Source organism: Herpailurus yagouaroundi, unplaced genomic scaffold (assembly GCF_014898765.1).
Source record: "Herpailurus yagouaroundi ecotype Mexico unplaced genomic scaffold, PumYag 190, whole genome shotgun sequence".
Taxonomy (NCBI): Eukaryota; Metazoa; Chordata; class Mammalia; order Carnivora; family Felidae; genus Herpailurus; species Herpailurus yagouaroundi.
In genome coordinates this window covers 7,434,736-7,461,307 of record NW_024412421.1, presented here as the reverse complement: position 1 = coordinate 7,461,307, position 26,572 = coordinate 7,434,736, and the positions used below count along the sequence as shown (strand labels likewise).

Genomic DNA, 26,572 nt, shown 5'->3' with positions numbered 1-26,572 from the left:
AGAGGGCAGATGCCGGGGGAGAAGGGAAGAAGAGTGATGAGAAAACCAGTTAGGAGGCTGCTGCCATTTTGCTGGAAGGAGGTATTTTGAGAGGATCTGAGTTGAAGCAGAGGCGGCAGGAATGAGGGGTCAGATTTTAGAGCTGCTCCTAGACCGGAAGACACGTGCCTGACTGAAGAGAGATGGTGACACAACGGGTGATCCCAAGATTTCCAGAAAGGACTCTGTACCGACCAGGGTACAGGCAGAAATTGTTCACTGGTGGTGCTGTATTTCAGAGACACGAAGCCAGGAGCCTGACTTGGTTTGTCCCATCACAGCAGAGCCGAGAAGAAGAGTCTGGTGGACTTTCCTCGGTACGACGGACTCAGGAGCAAGGCAGCCTGTGTTTCAACCTAGCTCTCCCAGCTACTAGCTGCAGGTCTCCAAGCACATTATTAACCTTTCTGTCCCCAGTCTCTTCACCTGAAAAGAGGAGATAACAGTAAGATCTATTTCACGGGAGTAACATGTACTTTAAAGTAAGAGCCTTTAAAGTAAAAGCTCTTAGAAAAGAGCCTTGCGGGTATTCAACGCCCCATCAGAGCTGGCTGTTTCCACTAACATGTCTACACAGCTACGTATTATTTCCCTCCGTTTCATAAAATAAGAAACTGAGGCTCAGGAAAACCCTCTCTTACACTGCCAGTCAGAGGCAGGAACTTGTATCTGCCTGTCTTTGAAGACGATGCTATTGGCCCTGTGCTGTGCGGCTTCTGGAGCTGCTGACTCAATTGCGCTCCAAGAAGTACGTGGAATCCCCATGGCCAGTCCCCACTTGAAGAGCAGACTTGGTTTGGCCTGGAGTTTTCGAGAGCACCTACACAAAAAAGAGGGTGGTCGATGCATCAGTTTCAGAGACGAACAGAATCCTGCCTCAGGATGTGAGTGAGGATGCCACCTCCTCCGGGAGGCCTTCTCAGACCCCCCCAAGTCAGTGTTAGCTGGCGTCCATTCACTGCACAGCAAACTGTGTGTTCCCCCATTCTAAGCTATGCCACTACTGTGTAAGCGTCTCTCCCGTAATCTCTGCGTCCAACTTGTCTATAAGCCCTACGAGTTCAGGGGTCGTCCCTCTTATTCAGGGCAGTATCTTCAGCTTCGGGCAACAGCCTGGAACACTGAATGTGCTAATTAAATGTGTTGCATGAATGATTCCAAGTTCTAATCCTGCTTTTATATGTATTTGTGTCAAGCGGTTGTATTATATGGTTAACAAAGGCCACATTCCTTGGTCATCCTGGGATAGGAGATAAAAGTCCCCTTTCCAGTCGTACATTAATTGAACGTGGCAGAAACCACTGGCTACCTACTCACCAGCTCTTCCTTCTCCTATGAACAGGGCAGCAATGAACACGATTCTAAGGAATGTGCCATGAGCACTCGAAGCCAGCCATGGCACCTTAGCACAGACTGTCATAACAAAATACAGCCTGGATGGCAGAACAGAAACTTATTTCTCGGAGGCATGGAGGCTGGGAAGGCCAAGATCAAGGTGCTGATAAGGTAGGTTTCGTTCTGAGGCTTCTTCTCTTGGCTTCTAGCCAGCCCTGTCTCACTGCATGCTCACAAGACCTCTGTATTTGTGGAGGGAGAAAGGAAGAGGGAGAGAAAGAGACAGACAGACAGAGCGAGCACTCTGATGTCTCTTAAGGGCACTAATCTCGGCTCGAGGGCCCCAACCTCATGACTCCATCTAACCCTAACTATCCCCCCACCAAACCCCATCTCCAAATACTATCACATTGGGGGTTAGGACTCAACATACAAATGTGAGGGGATACAAACATTCAGCCTGTAACACATAGAAATCTCATTCCCTTTTGCCAAATACTACATTTCCCAGCCTGCCTTGCGACCAGGAATGGCCAAGTAATCCAGGCCTGGCCATCAGGACATAATGAGGAGTCTGCCAGGAGGCCTGGGGGAAAGAGTCTCCTAATACAAAGACTCCCTCTTATCTTCTCTTTTGGTTCCAGTACCAATTCCTATTGGGGTGGGGGGGGGTCTCCCACAGAGCACCAAGTAATTTTCCAGATACCAACAGGGTGCCCGAGAATTCATCTCAATTCTGACACTACCTAGAGAGAAGTTCAGATCCCACGGGTTAAGGGTTCGGTCCTGCAAGACTGGCCACTCCAGTTGAGATGCCAGTCACAAGGCCAGGTTATTACTGCCTGTGTTTCTGACCAAGCGGCTACAGATCGGAAGGTTCGAACAACCTCCTTGGGCTTGAGACACCAGCCACAAGTCCAGGTGTTAGCTGTACTTCTGACCAACGGGCTATAAAGCAGGGGTTCCCACAACCTCCTCCTCAGGTTCAGTTAATTTGCTAGAATGGCTCAGAGAACCCGGAAACAGTTTACCTACTAGATTCCTGGTTTATTATAAAAGGATGGAACTCAGGAACAGCCAAATGGAAGAGACGCATAGGGCACAGTAGGGGGAAAGGGGCCGGAGCCTCCACCCTCCCTCCAGGCACGCCACTCTCCCCAATCCCCAGATGCTCCCCAACCTGAAGCTCTCTGAATCGGGGTTTTATGGAGCCTTCAATACACAGGCATAACTGATGAAACAATGGGTCACTGTTGACGGATGTCCATCTCTAGCCCCTGCCCTTCCTGGTCAGCGGGGGGGGGGGGGGGGGGAGCTGCAAATGGAAGCTCCAACCCTCTGACCATAGGCTCACCCCACTCACAATCAGTCCCATCTTTTGGTGCTTTCCAAAGGTCACCTCATTAACATTACAAAAGATACGCTGACACTCTCAGGACTTAGGAAATCTGAAGAATCTGGGGAGCTGTGAGCCAAGAGTACGGGGTGAAAACCAAGAATATGTTTTTCTTACAAATCATAATATTGCATCCTCCCACCCTCTTCCTCCTGCCTTAAACACTGCTCTATGAGCACATGGCGTCTGGCACCATTCCCACCATCTCGTGATCACCCGCCAGTGACCACAAGGCCCACGTGTTAAAGATGACAGAACAGAAAACTTGAAGGTACCAGTGTCCTGGGCTATAATTATTAAGCCACTGTTCCGGAAGAACTTCCTTCTTCCGGGCAGCTTACGACGTGAGGAAAGTCACGTTTAAACCCACTGTTAAATGGGAATTGTTACACGTAGGAGGGTTTTTCAAACTCACACTGAGCAAAATGCATGAAACGCTTTAACACACACCAACTCTAATGGGATTCAGCCACCCAACCAGAATTGTAGACAGCGGGGATTTGCAATCAAGTGAACACAACACTCTTTCTATTCTGGAAGACACCAGTCGTTTTGGAAATATTAAAGAGTACCTACATCACCAGAGAGTTTCTGTTCCTCTCAAATTTTGTACCAAGGGGTCATACATAACATTGCAGGACAGAATAGCCAGAGTGAGAAATACAGATTACTTCCTTTAAGAAATAAGAGATTAAATCTCTTATTCATAAGAAACCTAAATAATAGACAAGAATCCAGAAACTGAAGGTGTGGTAATATCCAGCTTTTTTATCACTTGCAAATTATGTTAACAAGTGCAAAATTTCATATGTTAAGGAGAAAGAAAGGTCAGACAAGGAACATCACTCTTAAGATTCGACAATACTACACTGAGAAATGCGTTTTAAGTATTGGTTCCATTCCGTACGCTCTTTGAAAAATGGTTTGTCATGAGTTGACTCAAATGATGAAGTTAAACAAATCTCCAAAACTACTTGCAATTTTGTAGAATCGGCTTTTGTTGTTTTATTGTTATTGTTATGTGTGTTCTACCCTCTTGCCAATCAGTTTTCCATTAACATAAAACACTTCGATTCTGGCTAAAGAAGTCACATTTTGTCATTTAAAATTGCAGAGAACATCCTTACATGACGTTCTGTGTAACAACTCAGTGTTGCCATAACAGACATGAGACAAACTCAAACTTTTTCTGAGGCACCTAGAAGTGTCACAGGCAGCTTTTTTTATGCAACCCCTACATAATTTATATTTCAAGATGACAGGTTAAACCACACAATTGCTGTCTAAAAAAAAAAAAAGACTTAAATTACCCCAAACATCTCAAAATGCCTACAACTTCTTCCAAGAGTTCTCAGACTCTGTCCTTAAACGCATGTAAGTAAATATATTTAACTGAGAAGAAAATCCTACTTTGCTGAGGGGCGGGTAATTACCTCTCTAATTTTCCAGGCTGGCATCTCCTCGGAGACTCTAAACTCTACAGGTAGCCCTATGTTTAGTTCACCTTTAGAGAAGTCAGCCAAACCATGTTAGAGATCTTGGCTCTAAATAAACGTAGGTTAGGATAAAAAACAGCCTGAAAAAGGAGCTTCCTCTAGGGTTTCAGGTCTTAGGGTTCTGCCAACAGACGGTTCCAGGGTTGCGATTTAAGTCCCTTTGTGTCTTCAAAATCTCTCTTAAGAAGCCAGACTCCTTTTTCCCCTTACTCATTCATTCCTTCCTCTGCACCCAGCGCATTTCATCAGGAGCCAAAAATGTCAAACACTTCCATGGGTAAACAGAAATCTAGTGGCCTGTGTGTGTGTGTGTGTGTGTGTGTGTGTTTTAACGCGTGCTGTTATATTATGAGAGGTGACAATGTAATCTGCCTGAGGCACCTCTCTCTCCATCCATGCCAGGCAGGTCATTTTCTTTTTATCAGAAAGGAGAGCAGCTCATCGGGTTTTAGAGCATGTTGACACCAATGCTAATAAAAGCGAGATAAGAAGCGGCTGCCCTTAAGGTGCCGGAGCCTGTACCCGGCCTAAAACAGATACTTCACAGTTCCTGCACCGCAGCTGGAGCTGGAAAGTGATCTGACGCCACAGTGCCTTAACCGCACACACCTCAAGCAGGTAACAGGGTTGTTGTAAAGTGCCGCAGGGATAGCGGAGGCCCCTAACTCTAGCGATCACTCCGCTCTCCTCTGGGCGAGCAAGACAGTTCTTTTACGAAGGCAACGACGAATGAGGACCCTGACTTCCCAAAAAACCAGCAGAGGCATGGGATGCAAGCTGGTGCAGCCACTCTGGGTAACAGGATGGAGGTTCCTCAAAAAACTAAAAATGGAACTACCCTGCGGCCCAGCAATTGCACTACTAGGCATTTATCCACGGGATAGGGGTGTGCTGTTTCGAAGGGACCCATGCACCCCCAGGTTTATAGCAGCACTATCCACAATAGCCAAAGTATGGAAAGAGCCCAGATGTCCATCGATGGATGAATGGATAAAGAAAATGTGGTATCTATATACAATGGAGTATTGCTCGGCAATCAAAAAGAAGGAAATCTTGCCATTTGCAACTAACTACGTGGATGGAACTGGAGGGTATTAGGCTAAGCGAAATTAGTCAGAGAAAGACAAATATCATATGACTTCACTCATCAGGACTTCAAGACACAGAACAGATGAACATAAGGGAAGGGAAGCAAAAATAATATGAAAACAGGGAGGGGGACAAAACAGAAGAGACTCTTAAATATGGAGGACAGAGGGTTGCTGGAGGGGGTGTGGGAGGGGGGACGGGCTAAATGGGTAAGGGGCAGTAAGGAATCTACTCCTGAAATCATTGCTTCACTATATGCTAATTAATTTGGATGTAAATTTTAAAAAATAAACAATTAAATTAAAAGAAAAAAAAAACAAACCCAGCAGAGGCAGGAGCAAGATCCATGGTAAACCACGAGTCTGAAAAATAGTCCTAGCAAACTAAGAGACCCATTAATCAGTAGCTTTCAAACTTTTCAAGATTTAAATAATTAACTTGAAAGAACTCTTACCCAAAGGTATACGCATATAAAGTACACAAAAGGGGCCAAGCTCTTCTCAGGCGCCCAGCTCCCGCAGCAGAGCCCATGTGGCGCCCAGGTCCCAAGCGCGTGTGCAAATCACTGCACCAGACCCTACCAGCCATTCTGCCGTTTCAAGGGCAAAACGTGAGATTTTATTCTTCTTTCTCTCATTCTCTCTCCTTTCTTCTGCTCTTGACAGCCATTAGTTCCTCAGGATCACCTCTGACATGTAAAGTCCCCAGTGAGACCCCAAATTCACTTGCAGATAATCTAAGAAACAAACACACTAAAAGACTGGATACTTTCTACAACCTACCCTGACAAAGATTTACACACCTTTTCCAAAAGGTAATTTGGCAATATGCATCAAAGGGCCTTAAAAAAAAATCGTCCTGTCTTTTGACCTTATGTTCTCTTTCTAGGAATTTACTCATAAAAAAAATTTCCTAAAAAGTGCACGTCAGGATGTCTGAACAAACTTAAACACAGCATTATTTATGCTAATAAAGATAAGTGAAGGGGCACCTGGATGGCTCAGTCAGTGAAGCGCCCAACTCTTCATTTCGGCTCGGGTCACAATTTCACAGTTTGTGGAATCAAGACCTGCACCGGGCTCTGTGCTGTCAGTGCAGAGCCTGCTTGGGATTCTCTCTCTGTGTGTGTGTGTCTGTCTGTCTGTCTGTCTCTCTCTCTCTCTCTCTCTCTCTCTCTGCTCCTCCCTTGCTGTGCATGCTTTCTCTCTCTCAGAATAAATAAACTAAAATAAATAAATAAATAAATGAAATAAGCTAAATGGTCAACAAAAGGGGACTGTTAAGTAAATTAGTACAGATATGATGGCATCTCCTGTGCTTTGGCCCTACAATGCTTCTTTTTTTTTTTTAATTTTTTTTTAACGTTTATTTATTTTTGAGACAGAGAGAGACAGAGCATGAATGGAGGAGGGGCAGAGAGAGAGGGAGACACAGAATCGGAAGCAGGCTCCAGGCTCCAAGCCGTCAGCCCAGAGCCCGACGCGGGGCTCGAACCCACGGAACGCGAGATCGTGACCTGAGCTGAAGTCAGACGCTTAACCGACTGAGCCACCCAGGTGCCCCCTACAATGCTTCTAATATAATAAAATTATAAAAATAAAAATAAAAAAAAAACTGTGACAACTCTATATAGTACTATCTAGAAAATATCAATATAAATGGATTGATAGACAAATTACAAAATTTACTTACTGAACTGGAATACTAAATTTAGTACCACCTTCCTGGGCAGAAGACACATAGTATATGTTGTACCCTAAGAAAGGCAACATAAAAGTTTATCTGAGGCTAACTTGCTGGGAGACACTATATCCTGGCATTACCGTAATTACTGGGAAGTCAGTATAATACTTGTATTTTCTAACATGCTCATGCTCCACCCTCCTTTTCCCTTGACCATGACGTTGGTGACTTAAGGTGGGCCTACGGGAGGAAGTCCCACTAGAAATAATGGAAGACTTTCAAGAGCTCTTCCAAAGGTCTATGCCTGCTCTCATTAAAGTCCAACTCCATGATAAATTGTGTCTCTAAATATTTCCACAGACTACGCCACAACAGGCGATGACGTACTGTCTATTCGGTGCCAGATACTAAGACTACAACAGATGAATAGAAGCACGGACCTTGTCTTCGAGGCCCTCGCCAACCAGTCAAGCGAACAGATAAACAGGTATAGTGAGGTAAAAGCTAAGAAGTGTCTAAAACACTGAGGACGGGAAAAGCACAGAGTCTCAGAGGAAGAGGCATTTGCGGAAATGGCTTGCAAACGCTGTCATTTTCTCCCTCTCTGGGTGCCCCTGAGATGGGAAGAGAGGGGTCTGAGGAGAGAAGGACAGCTGGAAAGGCACTGAGGCTGGCGTCCTCAGGGAAGCCCCCCCCCCCCCCCCGTCACAACAGGAGGACCAGGCGTGAGGTGGCGGAGATGAGAGGGTGGGGGCAAGGGTCGGCCGCAGATAATAAATGACACTGAAACAAGAGGAACCTCATCTGGCAAGCCCAGGGGTCGGAATTTTAACACGCAGCCAGGAGTAAATCTCTGAGAAATTGTGAACAGCGGAGCGACACGGCCACTTCACACCTTGCAGGGTGGCAAGGAACAACCTGACAGGAGGGAAACAGCAGGCCGAGAGCCTAAGGAAATCCAAAGGGCCCGAACACAGGGCTGGCGCCAAGAAGAAGAGATGAGAGAAGGGAAGACGTGGGGACGGGGGCCAGGGCGTAGGAACCAACCGGATGAGGCGCGGGAGGGAGAAGCGCTGCCCTCCTTCTTCTGGAAGCCTCTCCTCAAGTCTTCCCAGCGCCCTCTCGCTCCTTCCCTCAGTCCGTCCTGTCTGCTGGAAAGAATCCTCCCCTGAGAGCTCTGCGCTGACATCCCAGGGGACGCCTGCCCTCCTACCCTGCTTCACTCCTCCTCAGAGCATTTAGAACCACCAACAGTAGACCCGTGTTTACGTGTTTATTTTCCGTCTCTCCCTGCAGCACTGGAGCTCCATGAAGACAGGGGCTGCCTGCCTGGTTCATGGCCGGATTCGGCAACTTAGGACAGGGCGTGGCACACAGGAAGGGCTCAAAAAATATTTGTTGAGTGAGGGCTCGACACTTGTCTGGAAGAGAAGGAAGGAGGGAGGGAGAAGGCAGGCAGGCCCCTCAGATTTGTGGTTTGAGTACCTGACTAACATGTCATGTTACCGAACTGACATCAGTGTACTGGGTGGGGCGGGGGGCGGGGAGGGAAGATGAGAGACGCCAAGACTGACTGTTTTGAGTTCTAGAATATTTCATCTGGCCAAGGATGGCACCGTGAGAAGTCATTAATAAATCCTTCCCACTTAAAAAAAAAAAAAAAAAAAAAGACAAAAGAGAAATCAAGGGGTAGCAGGGGAGGTCCTGGAGCAACTTTTCAAGCAGGGTCTCCTTTCTTGGGTGTTCCGAGTGCGAACATAATCTGAAGACCCTGACGCTGAGGGTGTTCGCTGACTCACCCAAGGTGGCCCAAGCTGGGAAATGGCAGAAGCCAAACGAAAATTCAAGTCTCCGGGCGCCCCCATCCACTACACAACAGTAGAAGCAAACCAGAGTTAGTGACCAGAACTTTTCATATACTTTAAGAATACTATTAAGCTTTCCCTCATCCTTCTCCACGTTGGGATGCTTTTGAATTCAGGGTTTCAAATCTATGAGAAAAGATGGCTTCCACTGCCATCATGTTCTGCATCTAGGAAACGTACTGCCTGAGACTGACCTCTGAAGTCTCTAAGACTTAGTCCTGGCCAATTACACTCGCTGTGTCGGAATTTCTTTACCATGAGGAGGACCAAAAGAAAAAAGTCTTAAATGAGATAATCACCATCCAGCGCTGCGCTATGCCCCCTTCGTTCTTTATTTGAAATTTCAATTCACGCCTCACAACTCGCATCAACGGACCTCCCCATCCCTTTGCAACATCCCACAAAGACCAGAATAAACGTTTCATCCTGTCAGCTAACCCCAGGTACCACCGGGCTCGCGTCTAGTCCCTTAAACCAATGGCCGGAAGCTGACAGAATATGCGAGACAAGACTGAGTTTAACTGGCAGAGGTGCTCAGATCTGCACTGTGCTATCTGAAACTCAGACCACAGGAGACAAGAGTGTACTTTTTTCACCGTGGCAACAGATTCAACCTCTTGGCCCTGCGGAAGCCATCTGAATAAATTTAACCAAAAGGAAAATGAAAAGAGAGAGCGAGAGAGCGAGAGCGAGAGAGAGAAAGGAAAGAAGAGGGAAAACTTCCTATCTTCTGATTGAGGATATATTCAGCACTCTGATTTTTTATGCACATTTGATCATGCTGCTGACAGCCTTGGAAGTTAAGTAATATGGACTGCTGCACAGAGGTTTCAAACCTTGATGGAAACCAATGGCAGGCTCCTTTTGACAGTCCAATAATGACAAGCACGTTGCAGGCCAATGCCCGTCATTCACCAACATCTCCAACCTGCTCCAACTGCTGCACAGCGACTAAGTGGAGGGTCAGAGGTTAAGCTCCAAGAAGCCAGCAATGAAGGGCAACTGTCATGCACCACTGCCTATTGTGAAGCAGCAAGGAGTGGCTGTCTCCTCCAGAACATGCAAAACGCTCTCATTCTGTCCAGGCAGAGACACATCTGAAGGTCCTAAATGAGACCATCGCCAATTCATGAAGCGCCAAACTGACAGCATGCCATTCAAGCTGTCTCCGATTTGACTTTTTTTCCTATTTCAAATCACAAATGCATGCAAAGTATACGGTTAAGCATAACTCCTCAGCCATGGTTTTAAGCAGGCTATGCTTTTCAACACATTCGTAGCCTCAGACACATACACAATCTCAGATCCTAAAAAAAGGAAAGAAAACACAAAATTAATTTATTCTTCAGGGAGTTTCTAATAAAGTATATAATGCCACATGGCACAGAAGAACCCAGTTGACAGTTTTCTAGGAAAGTTCACAAATTGTGTACCAAAGAAAATAACCTTAAAAAGGAATGATTTCATCTTATTACCATATAACCAGGAGAGCATAAGACTATAACTATATGTGCGGAATTTTATTTAATGAAAGCAAGAGAATTTTAAGTATGCGGTAATTTATCAATGCATTTTATAATTTTTTATGAGAATATCACTCACAGATTATTCAGAGTTTACATGTGACAGAAATACATCCTTCCATAATTCTAACTTTGAAATCTTCTTGTTTTTTCTGTAATGGAATGACATGATCCCACTCAGATGTGTGTGTTAATATATATTAACAAAGAGATTTCATCTTTATTGAGCAAAAAGAAATGTCTCATCTTATTTAGAAGCCTATGATTGTCACTAAAAGTGACCGGCTAGGATTAAGAATTAAGTTGGACAGGTCTTCTTATACCCTTTTCACCAACAATAGGATTTCTATCCACAAATAGAGCCATAAGTGGCCCTCATCAGAGACAGCCTTTAGCGGAATGAACTTGAAAACGAGCCTTCTATAAAGGTGTTGGTCTATACCAACTATGGCACTAAAGTCACTCTTTAAGCCCTGATCACTATCACCCACTCTTCCTTAAGTAAGCCTGGGGAGAGGAGATAACCTATCAACTATAAGGAACAAAGCCAGAACACCCCATCATTAAAGCCTGTACAGGCTGAGGTCAACTAATTGCCCTATGCTCTAGCAATAAGAAAGAACACAGCTAGTTTCTGACACAGAGATGGAGAAAACCAAACGCAAGTTATTTTAAGTAATGTATGAGCACGCATCAACCTGCCATTCCCAAGCAAAACCAGAAATTACGGTGTATAAACCCAGATTACTCTGCGTAGTTCTGATCAAGAAAAACCTCACAAGCCGCAAGTACTGATTCACATACTATTGGGACAACTACTTAAATAACACTGTTCAAAACAAAATAGCTAAGTGAGCATTCTGCAATGTAAGAGACTTGGGAAGAATGTGAATATGAAATGACGTCTCTTTCCTGAGGGATAATTTTAGGGGGAAAATTCTTTACTTCATATTCAGGCATATATGGCCCACGAAATCACAAAGACTGAATTCAGAGACAGGCACTTCTTCCCCAAATCCTTTTATTTTAGACCTGGCTTGCAAACATCAAAGCTTAATGTGAACCAATACAGGACAAATAAAAGAAAGTACTCCTTTTAGACACCCCTAGAATCTACTAATGCCATTCATATTCCTACGGGATAACACAGAACAAAAACTTAAATGGCTTCAAAAAACAGGCTAGCTGATTAATTAGTCCCAGACTCATAAAGGGTGACAAGAGGAAACCAAGAATTTAGGAGCGGCAGATCCCAAGAAAAATTTTGCGTGGCTGAGTCCAATGCTCGAATTATCACACTGGAGGAAAAAGAGGGTGTGGTGCCTAAATGCGTTCTGTCACCCTCAGATCCGAGAGCTTGGCTGAATTCCCTCCTCAGGCCTTCCTGCTCTGTGACTCTGCGTGAAGGGGTCCCCACTTGATCCTTTCGTGCAGATGACAAGAGAAGGAGAAGTTGGCTGGACATCAACCTGTGGTCATAAGATCCATCCTTCGCTTCCCCTCTTCAAAACATCCTGGAGGCAGGGGGGATGAGATAACGGCAGTTGGTAGGAATAAGGCGGGTGGGCACGTTCATTTCGAGGTAGAGCAGCACAGTTTTTCATGAACATTCAAAAGGAAGAGCCAACCCTCATATCCAGTCTCTCCAACCCAGGACACGGTAGATACTCACAAAATGTCTGAGGAATGAATTGATACATGAATACTCAATACCCCTTGTCAAACTTTCTACTCGGTTGATACGTAAGGGGAACGCACCAGAATAGCATTTTCTTGGAGAGAAACACTGGACACATATCCTGGAGAGATCAGGAGGACAACCACTGTGCTCCACCTTCCCCATTTATCCCAAATTTCACTATCTAAAAGGTTCTCCCACATGTATATATACATTCAGCAAGATTCAAAAAAAAAAAAAAAAAAAATGTTGCTACATTCAGTCAAATGTGATTTCAGTCAAATCAATGACTCCTGCTATTTCAGTGTTCCACAGATCAGTGGAGATGAACAGAATTCCCACAGTGGGAGTTGGGATGCAGAACGTGGTCTCAACAACTGGGCCTGGTAGTTGTTCCAGAAAGTCCCATTAGACCATTAGACGGAGACGACGATAATCCTCCCTCCTCTTAACATGCGGCTTTTTATCAGGCCCTCAGTGATACAGTGACATAGCAACTAATTTTGTTTACCTTTCTTCTGTAAATGAAGCCAAAAGGCCTGATGCTCACTGTTGGAGTGTAGAAATATTGCTGCATGCTCATGGTGGTGGAGGGTGGGGAACAAAGCCAAATGGAGGGACTGCTCTTCTCTGTGTCCGATTCCGCAAGGCGAGATGCTGCGGCGAAGTGCCTAAGTGCTTTGAGATCATCAGTACAGAAGTACCAGCTAACCCAAGCAGGTGCCCTGCTCTCGGCCGAACAAAAGCCAGACACACTCATTTTACCATATTCATTGCACACGGAACTGTTCAGTGCAAGGAGTACCGGTTGCCTCCGGGTCATGAAATAATACTAAAAACTTTATAATCATTCATTGATTAAGTTTTCAGCATACTCTATCATTTGAATCCAATGGGAGCATAAAGAGCTATTTGTGAGGTCAACCACGGTACAGACAGATGCTGACATGCTATTGATGGCAAGGTGGAAAGAAATTGCTAAATACAGCAGATCAATACCTCGTTTCACTGTTACAGCCTTCTGCAGACATAAAATATATATCTTTACAGCTACAAAAATAATAATAATGAAAGTGGGAGATAAATGCTTCCCTCAAGGTAAACTATTTGATTAGCTAAGGGCAAAGGTGACAGCAGCAGTTACACTAAAGTAACTTTATAGTCTTAAATAAAAACAGGAGGAACAGCAGTGGATGAAACGGCAAAATGAATCGGGACACACACAGGCGATTCAGATACAGCGCTTTAAAAAACCACAGCGATAGGCAAAGGGCCACCAACATCTAAGATTTTCCTATGGTCCACAAATCCAGTTTCCTGAGATCTATTCGTCATATGGCTTTACACAAAACATTTCTAAATAAAGCATTTTCTGTTGTGGATGGAGAACAAATAGAGAGCCGAGGACAAATAAATGTGCTATCAAGTGTAACGAACAAACAAAAAGCTCAACTTTCGGTTTATACACAATTCCATTTCACCGGAAACAGTGAGAGGCAACCAGATCTTTAGCACCTTACTCGATACATAAAACAAATTTGTAACATGGCTCTTGGCCAGAGGGAGCTTATAATCTCTCTAGGGAAAAGAGAATTACAGGAAACACCACTAGATGTGAGCAATAAAAAGATGCGATACCTATTATGACCAAATGTCAAGATGCACGGTATTGTACCATATGCAAACTTACTGTTGTTACCATACATTCTGACATAGGAAATAAGGTCAGCAGGAAAGAGATGAAAGAAATAATCCTCAAAAGCTTCATGAAAGAGGGAGAACTTGAGGCAATTCCTCAGGGATTGGTAGATCTTATACAGTATCATCGAATTAGTTTTCATTTCACGGAGATGAAACTTGCTTTGTAAATCCCCACAGTTTGAGATTAAAAACAACCAAACAAAATTTACCATCAATTATCTGAGACATAAAGTCTCGTAGGAATCTTTAAAAATAGCCTAAAGGGTATTTTTGTTTTCAAAAAGTTATACCTCCTTTTTCCCTGCTAGCAATGAACTGCTAAAAAATGGGGGTGGGGGGCGTGCTTTACTAGAAACCACAACACTGAAATGTCAGGGATTATGTAAAGCCCTTCAATGAATATTATTCTAAAAAAATATTTACTAATTACACAGAAAACAACGATCACTCAGCATTTGTATGGCATTTAGCAATTTATTTAATCTTTTTTAACATTTATTCATTTTTGAGAGAGAGACAGAGCACGAGTGGGGGAGGGGCAGGGAGAGAGAGAGAATCCGAACCAGGCTCCAGGCTCTGAGCTGTCAGCACTAAGCCCGAAGCGGGGCTTGGACCCACACCATGAGATTATGACCTGAGATGAAGTCGGACGCTTAACAGACTGAGCCACCCAGGAGCCCCACATTTAGCAATTTAAAATCAACCTGCTAAAAAATAATAAAAAATAAAAAATAATTAAAAAATAAATAATAAAATTAAATAAATAAAATAAAATAAAATAAAATAAAATAAAATAAAATAAAATAAACCTGTTAATCTAGGACTGACTTATCAGATGGCATTCATTTTCCAAAAAAAAACCATGGGAAATCTTAACAGACCATGATACAATACCACACCCCTATATAGCAATAAACAAAACATGTTAAAAATAAAAATAAATCTCAGTGCTAGAGAAGCAATGAAATTGTAATGTAACTATAACTGAAAGGGAAGGAATAACTACATATTTATTTTTCCTCCAAATAAGAATTTTTTTTAAAAAAAGCTGTGCAGTACCTGGATGGCTCAGTCGGTTAAGCATCCAACTCTTGATTTTGGCCCAGGTCACAATCTCAGGTTTGAGCCCCGCATCCAGCTCTGCACTGACAGCACAGAGAGCCTTCTTGGGATTCTCTCTGCCCCTCACCCACTGGTGCATGTGTGCACACACATGTGCACACAGTCTCTCTCTCTCTCTCTCTCTCAAAACAAATAATAAATACTTTTTTAAAAGGGCTGCTCTAAGACCTATAAAAATGGAAAAGAATTTTTATCAATTTTATAATTTATTATCAGTTTATATAAATTACACTAGCTTTTTAGTCTTTGTTTTGGGAAAAGAGCATAATAATGTCTCTAGCATTCTTCTGCGGAGGAAATGCAATTGAACCACAACATTTACATCCTCCAGCAATGCACATCCATTTCACTAACTGTGTGGTGATGCGGCAGTCTAGGACATAAACTAGAAGCTTTTTTTTATCCTAGTAAACTAGAAATTCTATAGGTGGGTGAAGGGCTCCTAGGTCTCAGTGTACTTTAGGCTCTCTCGATAATGAGCATTTGAAAATTAAGTCTCAGAAAACAATCAGTAAATATTTACTGTATATCTGTCAACAAAGTTGTGTTACATATTTCAGAGGACGTGTGCATACATATATATGTGTGTATATAATATACATATATTTTTTAATACTTTCTCCTCCAAAGAACTTGATACTATGTTGGGAGAGAGAGCTGGGGGAGTAGTGGATAAGACAAGAATACTAAAAGCCTTCTATTTTAAATCATATTTGTATCTACATAGCATTTTTAGTGCTGTGCTCACGACTCTGCATGCATCACAGAACCAAAATACAATCTGTAGAACTAAGAAATACTAAGTGATAAGCGCTACAAAAACATGCACAAATTGCTACAGGAACACAGAAAGGAAAATTATTTTTAAGATTTTGAAATGCTTTTCATATTACAAAAATAAATGAACTAAGTATTCATCTCAAGAATTCAGTAAAATAAAAACAAAAGCAGTTTAAGCAAAACTGAAGGAAGGAAACAATAAAGATTGAGGTAAAAATTAATGAATTAGCATAACAAATTCAAGAGATCGTTTTAAAAAAAATAGGTCACAAGCAAACAGAATCAAGCTTTGAAGACATTACATGAATACATAAAGTTAAGATTAAAAAGAAAAAATAAAAAATATGGAATTTTTTATTATAAAACTGCACAACTCTATCTTATAAGCCAGAGAATGTTATGTTCAGTGCTGTGCTAGTAAATATGAAACCTCAATTTCTGAGAAAGCATAATGACCAAAATTTACTCAAAAGGAAAAAACTATATAGCCCACTAACTAGAAAAGATATTGGTACAGTTATCCAAAAATTACCTTCCCTAACATCACATGAAGAGTTTTACAAGTAATTTAGTTCAAACATCCAAGGGAAAAATAATTCCAATGTTTTTTAAAAGGCTCTAGAGCACAGAAAGAGGAAAATGGTACAAATCATTTTATGACACAGGCTTATCTATGATAGCAAAACTTGACAAAAGAAAGCACAAAAAGGAATGTTTCCCAGCATTTTAACAAGTAAATTATCTTCCCTCTACCATTTGCTGATGAGGATCAGCCAAAAGAGTTTTATTAAATTTTACTAACTATGGTTTGAATTATGACTATAACATGCATATTAAATATGGCTCACTGAAGATTCTGATATACCCTGGGGGTACTACCATCCAGCTTCCTTGGTAATCACTGCTATAGACCCATCTTGCTTTCCTAATTGAAATACTACAAGGTTGAATTCAGTAGTATGTTAAGACATAATGTGACTAAGTAGGATTTATGCCAAGAAACCAATATTAGAAACTATATTAACAGGTTACATTCTATCAATGAAAGTCAGACATTACCATCTAAATAAATGTCTAAATGTCAAAAATATATTCAACAAGGGGCACCTGGGTGGCTCAGTTGGTTAAGTGTCCAACTTCAGCTCAGGTCACGATCTCACGAATCATGAGTTGAAGCCGCGAATCGTGAGTTCAAGCCGCGAGTCAGGATCTGTGCTGACAGCAGAGCTTCAGATCCTCTGTCTGCACCACCACCACCACCACCACCACCACCACCACCCTGCCCCACTCTGCCCTTTCCCTGCTTGCTCTCTCTCTCTCTCTCTCTCTCTCAAAACTAAAAAAGCCATTTTTAATATATATGCATATATATATGCACATGTATATTAAACATGAATTCAACCTCAGTCCCTAGAAAAAAATAAACTAAAAATCAAAGATTATTGTCAGTAATTATCATTACACTCAATACCAGAATCCTGAAACATAAGTAGTAAAAGCATGACTATCACCTCTATTCAAAGGTTTTAGACAAAGTAATAACACAAGAAAAAAAAAGGGAGGAGAATATAATTACTGAAGGGGGAAAGACCAAATTTTATTTGCAGATGATTAAATTATATGCCTAGTATATACCTAGAAACCCAAAAAAAATCAAACAAAAAATATTAGAATAAGAATATTTCTATATTGTGGCCAATTACAAAAACAACACATAAAACAAGCTTTCCCATGTACCACTCTAAAAATATAATTTAAAAATATCCCATTTGCAATAGTAACCAAAAATAGTAATCAAATTATGTAAAATATACAGTAATAAACCCAAAAGGTAATAAATAGTACTTAATTGAATACAATTACAAAACTTTATGAGGACCATGAAAGAGAGCTTAAATAAATATAAAGACAAATCACGCGGCGCCTGGGTGGCGCAGTCGGTTAAGCGTCCGACTTCAGCCAGGTCACGATCTCGCGGTCCGTGAGTTCGAGCCCCGCGTCGGGCTCTGGGCTGATGGCTCAGAGCCTGGAGCCTGTTTCCGATTCTGTGTCTCCCTCTCTCTCTGCCCCTCCCCCGTTCATGCTCTGTCTCTCTCTGTCCCAAAAATAAATAAAAAACGTTGAAAAAAAATTTTTTTTAAAAAAAGACAAATCACATTGTGGAATGAGAAAAAAATTTTTTTTAAGTTTATTTTTGAGAGAGCGAGTGAGAGTGGGGGAGGGGCAGAGAGAGAGGGAGAGAGGAAAATTCCCAAACAGGCTCCACACTGACAGTGTGGAGCCCAATGCAGGGCTCAAACTCACTAACCACGAGATCATGACCTGTGTTGAAACCAAGAGTCAGACACCTAACCGACTGAGCCACCCAGGCAACTCAGATGAGAAAAGTTTTTTGCCATAATTAGTTCTTTCTTTTTGTTTTGTTTTGTTTTTTTTTTAATGTTTATTTTTGAGAGAGAGAAAGAGTGCTAGCAGGGGAGGGGCAGAGAGAGAGGGAGGCACAAAATCCAAAGCAGGCTCTAGGCTCTGAGCTGTCAGCACGGAGCCTGATGCAGAGCTTGAACTCATGAACCATGAGATCATGACCTGAGCTGAAGTTGGACACTTAACTGACTGAGCCGCCCAGGCGCCCTTATTTCAGTTCTTTCCAAGTTAAGTTATAAATTTAATGCAATAATAATTAAAATACTAAAGGGATGATGTACCCAAGAGACTTAAAAAAGTGATTTTTTAAGTTTATCTGGAAAAATTGTTAAGTTGTCTCCTCCTTATAAAAGAAGAGCCAAAGAACTTCTAAAAACAAAGAACAGTCATGCAGGTCTTGTACTGCTAGAAACTGGAAGGCATCATGAAGCTCTGGTAACTAAAATGGTGTATCAAGAACAAGAGACAAAACAAAAGAATCAATAAAACAAAATAAAAACAAACAAAAAGCAGATCTGAGTATTTCACCATTCAAATCAGTCAATTAATTTGCATAAATCCGAGGTGGAAACTGGTGAACCACCTGGGAGGAAAAGTTAGATAGCTACTCCATTTCATACACCAACTAAATTCTAGATGCATTACAAGAATGATATAAAAATATAGGGGTGCCTGGGTGGCTCAGTCGTTTGAGGGTCCGACTTCAGCTGAGGTCATGATCTCACAAACGTGAGTTCGAGCCCTGCGTCAGTCTCTGTGGTGGCAGCTCGGAGCCTGGAGGCTGCTTTGGATTCTGTGTCTCCCTCTCTCTCTGTTCCTCCCCTGCTCGCACTCTGTCTCTCTCTCAAAAATAAATAAAGATTAGGGGTGCCTGGGTGGCTCAGTCGGTAAAGTGTCAAACTTCGGCTCAGGTCATGATCTCACAGTTCGTGAGTTCAAGCCCCGTATCAAGCTCTGTGCTGATAGCTTAGAGCCTAGAGCCTACTTCGGATTCTATGTCTCCCTCTCTCTCTGCTCCTCCCCCGCTCATGCTCTGTCTCTCTCTCCTTCAAAAATAAATAAAAACATTTAAAAAAAATTTTTAATAAATAAATAAAGATTAAAAAAACTTTTTTTTAATATTAAAACACAAAATACCTAGGACATATAAGTGACTAATTCAACTGATAATTAGGTGGGAAAAGTTTCCCTATACATAAAGAACAAAAAATTTTTGAATAATAAAAATTCAAAAGTAGAAGGCAGGCAACAAACAAACTAGGAAAAGTATTTCCATCAGTTGATTAACGAAAAATAACATCCCTAATATTTACGAAGTAGTCTTACAAGTCAACAGGAAAAGACAAACACACATTACCAAAATGGACAAAGGCTATATAAACAAGCAAATCACAAAAGAAATATATTTTTGGTCAATAAACACAATGAGAGGGAATTCAACCATATACTCAGTAATTAAGAAAATACAAATGGGGGGGAAGAAAATTCAAATTAGTTCTACAATGAGCTCCTAGTTCACCTCCTCCAAATTGGCATATATTTTTACTTTATGCTAATTCTCAGGGTTGGAGAGGACATAACAAACGTGTATTCTCAGGCAGTGTTTCTTACAGTAGAAACTGGCATCACCTCTCTGGGGGGCAATCTGACAGTGCAAACTAAAACTCTTTACAAATGTTAACCTGACAATTTGCCTTTTTTTAATTTACCTTGTGGAAAATGCCAGAGGTTTGCACAAAGAGTTATGTGCAAGAATGGTCACTGAGAGATAATTTATAATAGCAGGAAAAAAAATCCGTATGATGAAATAGTACATAATGAAAATCCATATGATGAAACACTTTATGTTTTGTTTAAAATATCTTATATAAATATGTTGTAGATAAAACTGGGCTCACAGTGATATATTGGGCATATAATAGGCATAATAAGAATAATATAGTATTTTAACAAATACACCAATATACTAACACAGAGGTTATCCCTGGAAAATTATAGGCTTTTTTTTTCCTGCTTGGTATTTTTTTGTATTTTTAAATTTTTCTAATATAACAAACTATCATGTAATTGGGAAAAATAACGTTTTAAATAAGAAATGCTTAATTATCTGTGCCCCACATATTGTTGTCATACATTTACAAAGCTGTCTTTCATTAGCCGCATGTTAAAAATAATTTCACTACCTAAAGTCACATCCATGGTAATATTAATCACAGCTAATGCTTACAAAACACTTATATTTACCCAACGCTATTCTAAATACTTTCTATATATTAAATCATTTCATCCTTAGACTATTAGTATCATCTCCATTTTACAGTTGAAGATTGAGGCTCCAGGAGATGAGGTGAGCTGGCCAAGATCGCTCATCTAGTAAGTAGAGAAGCTAGGGAGAAAACAAGGCCAACTGGGTGCAAAATCCATACTCTGAAACACACAACAGGCTACTGTCTCTCCTGATAAACTATACTATAAAGCAACAAGACTGATTTACAATATACATGTCAGAACATAAACAATCAAATAAGCACTATCCCCTTTAAAGTAGTCTCCGTGGGAAACTATACATATCCAAAAATGTGGTCACTGATCAAAACATTTTTGGAAACCCTTCCTTTGACAGTCTCCAGGGGGCAGTAAAAGTGAGAAAAGACGAGATTTCTATCAAACAGCTAGAAATCATTCAGCCGCGAGTCTTAAAGTGTGATTAAACTGCACAGTTCTGCTTTTGGTAACACAAGAAAAATCGATGAGGCTGATTTTACTATTGCACCCATACCTGGTATCCGCTTCCAGGAACTACATTCACAGGAGGCTTTCACCACTTGCTACCCTGCAATTACCGTAATCATTTGCTCACTGAGCCGAGGTCCTCCATGGCAAAGATTATATCTTACTCATCTTTGCATTTCCAGCCTCTAACACAATTCTTGGCACAACAAAGAGTACTGGTTAAGTATCTGTGAATGAACTCTAAAGAGAATGCCATACATACAAGTGCTCTGAGCAATGACAATATAGAAGAATGAATAAAAATACCACAAGGAGAGCATCTGAGCCTGTGTACAGGTAAACATATAATGTAGGTAGAGACTACAATGGAAATTTTAAGGAGTAATTCTTACAATTCTAAATATTAAGGAAGATAAAACAGTTTTTAACAGGTCTTCTTAGGACGATTCCTAGCTATAGTCATTTCACAAAACACAAGGAGGGGGAGTACATATGCCTCATTGTCTAAAAAGCAATCTACTGAACCAAGGATGCAGAAATAACCATAAACTTTCTCAGACAACGATGCAAAAACACATCTGCTACACAGAAGACACCAGGATGCATCCTGCCTATGGGTTCAATCGACAAAGCACAACGTGGTGTCTGAAATATAAATCAAAGCACCTTACATCCCTGGTACTTATTGACATTTGCTACCTGCAAATTTCTAATATGTGCAAGATGGGCCTATTTTTATTTACAGCACAAACCACAGACTGAATGTAAAACAAGATGCTTAATAAATCCAGGGGAACATAAAACACCAGCATAACTCAGACAGCAAGACAGACACTCACTCCTTAATTAAGTGGGTGATGTTCTGTTTAAAACAAAAAGACAACCCTGGGCTGCAGCTAAGATTAAGCACTCAGTGTTGCGAGGGAAACGCCAACCACTTTCGGGGCAGAGGCTTTAAATCATGAAAAATAAACCATCTGATAGTCTGTATTCAATAGTAAGTAGACAGTCAGGACACAGACTGATTTGGATTAACACATTTTCAGTTATAACAAGTAATTTTACAGAGGATTAGTATCTTGATGGTCTGATCAATATGAGGCACCGCTGCCATTACAGATGAAGAGAAAATTGCCCCTCTGGTAATAAAGTGTGCGTGTCTTCGTTCTCCTTCATTTGCTGAGTCCATTACAGTAATGGTTCCAGCATTAACAGCTGGGGCAATTTAAGCAGCAGGGGTCTGATGAATTTAAAAGCTGGGCACACTGGCTACTCATCCTTTCCTCTCCTTCCAGGCTGCAGAGGCAACTCCTCGGCCTGGCTGCCTCCAACACGAGGATCGTGTTTCATGAGAACAACGGCCACGGTACGATTTGCCAATTATTGTCTCATTAATAGTGTTACCAGTCAATAATGTGACTAAAACAAAAACCGCTCGCAGCATATTGGCTGCTGATCCTGCAAAAAACTGCCAACTATTTACCTAAATAACAAGATTGACGTGACAACAGGCTAGAGTCCACGTAAACTGGAATGTTTTCATTCATTTGCCTGATGCTAGTCTCTAGCCAAACACAAAACAAAAACAGAACGTTCGCGCTGACAGGGAAGAAAAAAAAATCGTCAGCAAAATGTTCCATCTCTGTTCTCAAAAAATGGCAAACTGGAAAACAATGAGATAACGGGCTGCGGTGCACAGAAACAGAAAATCCATATTAATACAGCCTTGAGACTTTAATCATGCCCAATTCAACAGTGAGTTAAGGTTGCCACATCAGCCCATTTTCTATGATTATTAGAGAAATGCTGGCCCTTGAGGCTCAGCCTTGAATGATCCAGTCACTAAATGAAGGCGCCAAAGGGCAGACTTAGGGCTAATGCAGAAATCAGAGCACCAAATTTTCTGATCACAAACGGTTATGAAAACACTCATGCACTGGCAACATCTCTCTCCCTCAGATCAGCTGCAACACAATTTGGTCCTTCAGACTGAGTTTTCCACTTCGTTTCTACCAGCTGTAAAGGATCTCAACTGCCATTTATCCATATGGCAGTTCTTTAACATAAAGGAAGGCATGGTCCCTTTGCAAGCAGGTCATTTCCAAAACTACAGAGCAAATAAATGATCATAATGGCAACAGGACAGATGCTCACAGCACAAACAAAAATGCGGGCCAAGGGTGTGGAAACTTCCTACCGATGCCAATCTTAATCTCCTGAACGTTTCCTAACCCGGCCCAAAAATCCCCAAGATTCCTCCCAGCTTCCACTGGAAAATCAACTGGTGAGACAGTTTTGTAAAATAATACAAAATCAGTGAGTATATAACAGAGTATATAACAGTGAGTATATAACAGAAATGTGGTTAGCAGAACTCTAAATTTACCTTCTCTAAACTGCACCATTTTTTAAGGTTCCAAAAGTACCACCTCAACTATAAAGTTCTTGTCTTCTAGAGATTAGAAAGTCATAATTTAAATGTAACTTTATCAAGAAATCTGCCATAATACACTAGCACCGACAAAATACACCAATCCTCCAGGGTAAATTAGCATCTTAAATTTAAAGGGAGCACTAGAAAACAATTGTTGGCAGTTGCTAAAGCATGTGCCGAAGAGAAGAATCCTATTTCTCAACATTAATACCTATACCTATGGTGTGTCAAGTAATTTAAAATCCATATGTAACCATTTTGCATTCTTTCTTTCAGGTTCCAGCTTCAGCTCTCACTAGGGCAAAGCCTAATGACCAATAATAATGGGTGATGCTTTGGGGGAATTCACTCATTCTTTTGATAAATATGTATGCAATATTTACTATGTGCCTGGAACAGTGTGAAGTGCCAGGGATACAATGGTGAAGAACAAAACTACCCACGGTCTCTACTTTCTCGAAGCAAACAGTCTAAATGCCAATACCTGTATTGCCAGACTTAACCACAATAGAATCCAATCGGCAGCCGGGGAGCCAATACGATCATTATTAAGGGTCACATGTAACCTGTATCAGATACTGGAGGCTCTCAACCATTCAATCTTCAACAGACACTTACAAATGTCTCTTATGTGCAGGATACTCTGCTGGGTACAATACAGAGAAGGAAGGATGAATAAGAAAGACACCACTGTAGTCTTCAGAGAAGCTGTCTAAAGCGTCTTAAGACTTTTCAAATGGCGTATTTAGTTTTCAAAACCAAACAAACATGGTAATACAAAGTAACAAGAATTCAATGTGACTCAGTGGGTTAGCTAGTTAACTTTTCAAGGAAAAATACTTAAAGTGTTTTTGGAAACCATGAATAAACTAACCCTTCTATCTAGAGAAGGCAATCCAAACTACTAAATAGTGATTAAAGGTTGAGCCATACACTCGAAGAGAGATCAAGCAAAAGATAGAGACGTTTGGGGGGGGGGGGGGGAATCACACACTGGAATACGGCAGGAGAAGTTTTAATTTTTTAAGTCGGCTAGTCATTGGCCACCACCAAAAATGTTCTACATTCAGTTTCCTAAATCTGTGACAGATAAACCGGCAATATAATCCAGGATGGTCCATAGCGAAGGTAGGGACCAAAAGAACCTTTCCAGAACCTTACTAAAATGCCAAACTGCAAAAAACATAAAATAAAACTGAAGTAAAAAGACCCAATGAACACATACACAAACCACAAACTTCCTTTTATTCCACTATCATATTTATAACTCACTAGACAGTATAACATAAGGCTTATCTTATTAAATGATATCAAGAAAATAGCCACCAAAACAGAAGACTTTGTTAATGATTTTTATTTGAAACAGCAAGTTTATTCTGGATATGTTCCTTCACTGATAAAAGTGTACATTACTTAAACAAAATCATCATGTTCCTAATAATTGTACAGCCCTCTCAGTAATAAATCTTAACTAGTTATATTTTCAGTATTTTTTAAAAAGATGATCTTATCCATAGGAACCTTTGAAACTAACTTGGAATTCAACATCTACACCTTTTCACTCCATGACTGAAAAACAGTTCTAATACCCTATCAAAATACCAATGGCACTTTTTACAGAACTAGAACAAGGAATCCCAAAATTTGTATGAAGCCACAAAAAATCCCAAATAGTGAAAACAATTTTGAAGAAGAAAAACAAAGACGGAGGCATCACAATTCCAGATTTCAAGTTATACTACAAAGCTGTAGTAATCAAAATAGTATGGCACTGGCACAAGAATAAACATATAGACCAATGGGACAGAACAGAAAGCACAGAAACAAACCCATGAGTATATGGGTCATCTAACCTTTGACCAAGGAGGAAATATGTAATGGGAAAGTCTCTTCAACAAATGGCGTTGAGAAAACTGGATAGCTACATGCAGAGAAGTGAAATTGGACAACTTTCTTATACCATAAAAAAAGATTAACTCAAAATAGATTAAGGACCTTAATGCGAGACCTGAAACCATATAAATCCTAGAAGAGAGGATAGGCAGTAATTTTTCTGCCATCAGTCGTAACAACGTTTTTCTAGATACATCTCTTGAGGCAAGGGAAAAATTAACTATTGGGAGTTCATCAAACTTAACAGTTTCTGCATAGCAAAGGAAAAAATACACAAAATCAAAAGGCAACCTACCAAATGGGAGAAGGTATCTGCAAATGACATATCCAATAAAGGGTTAGTATCCAAAATATATAAAGAACTTATAAAACTCAATACCCCAAAAAAACAAATAACCCAATTAAAAAACGGGCAGAAGACAAGTACAGACATTTCTCCAAAGAAGACATCCAGATGGCCAACAGACACAGGAAGAGCTGTTCAACATCACTCCTCATCAGGGAAATGTAAATCCAAACTACAATGAGATATCACCTCATACCTCTCAGAATGGCTACAATCAAAAACACAAGAAACAACAAGGTTGACAAGGATGTGGGAAAAAAAGAACCCTCTCGCACTGTTGATGGGAATGCAAATTGGTGCAGCTACTGTGCAAAACAGTGTGGAGGTTCCTCGAAAAGTCAAATACAGAACTACCCTACGATCCAGCTACTGCACTGCTTGGTATTTACAAAAAAAAATACAGAAACACTAATTCAAAGGAATACATGCACCTTCATGTTTATTGCAGCATTATTGACAATAGCCAAATGATGGAAGCAGCCCAGGTGTCCATCAATAGATGAATGGATAAAGATGATGAGATATATATAATGAGAGTGAAATATTACTCAGCCATATAAAAGAATGAACTCTTGCCTTGTGCAATGACACAGTTGGAGCTAGAGCATATAAAACTAAGTGAAAATAAGTCAGGGAAGCACAAATAACATGATTTTACTTATATGTGGAATTTAAGAAACAAAACAAAGAAACAAAGGGAAAAAAAGACAAACCAAAAAACAGACTCATGACTATAGAGAACAAAGAGACGGTTACCAGAGGGGAGGTAGGTGGTGGATGGGTGAAACAGGTGAAGGGGATTAAGAGACATTTACCATCCTAAACCTCATAAAGGCCATATATAAGGACCCACAGCTAATATCATCCTCAATGGGGAAAAACTGAGAGCTTTCCCACCAAGGTCAGGAACAAGACAGGGATGTCCTCTCTCACCACTGTTGTTCAACATAGTACTGGAAGTCCTAGTCTCAACAGTCAGACAACAAGAAGAGATAAAAGGTATCCAAATCGGCAAGGAAGGGCTCAAACTTTCAC

The 26,572-nt window shown here is 41.0% G+C and overlaps 1 protein-coding gene and 1 long non-coding RNA gene across 7 annotated transcripts in view; one reads left to right on the top strand and one right to left on the bottom strand.

Annotated features, from left to right (window-relative positions):
• The window catches only part of FTO (FTO alpha-ketoglutarate dependent dioxygenase), a 393,836-nt gene that overhangs the window by 356,636 nt on the left and 10,628 nt on the right, over positions 1-26,572 (bottom strand). The gene's annotated exons all lie outside the window — the stretch shown is intronic.
• LOC121045301 (uncharacterized) lies at positions 1,387-24,776 on the top strand. 2 transcript variants are annotated; one of them, XR_005797685.1, is made up of 5 exons: positions 1,387-1,545; positions 6,021-6,169; positions 7,399-7,535; positions 22,160-22,230; positions 23,575-24,776. It is a non-coding gene; the product is annotated as an uncharacterized LOC121045301 (long non-coding RNA). The 2 variants fall into 2 exon arrangements; XR_005797686.1 differs by lacking the exon at positions 6,021-6,169.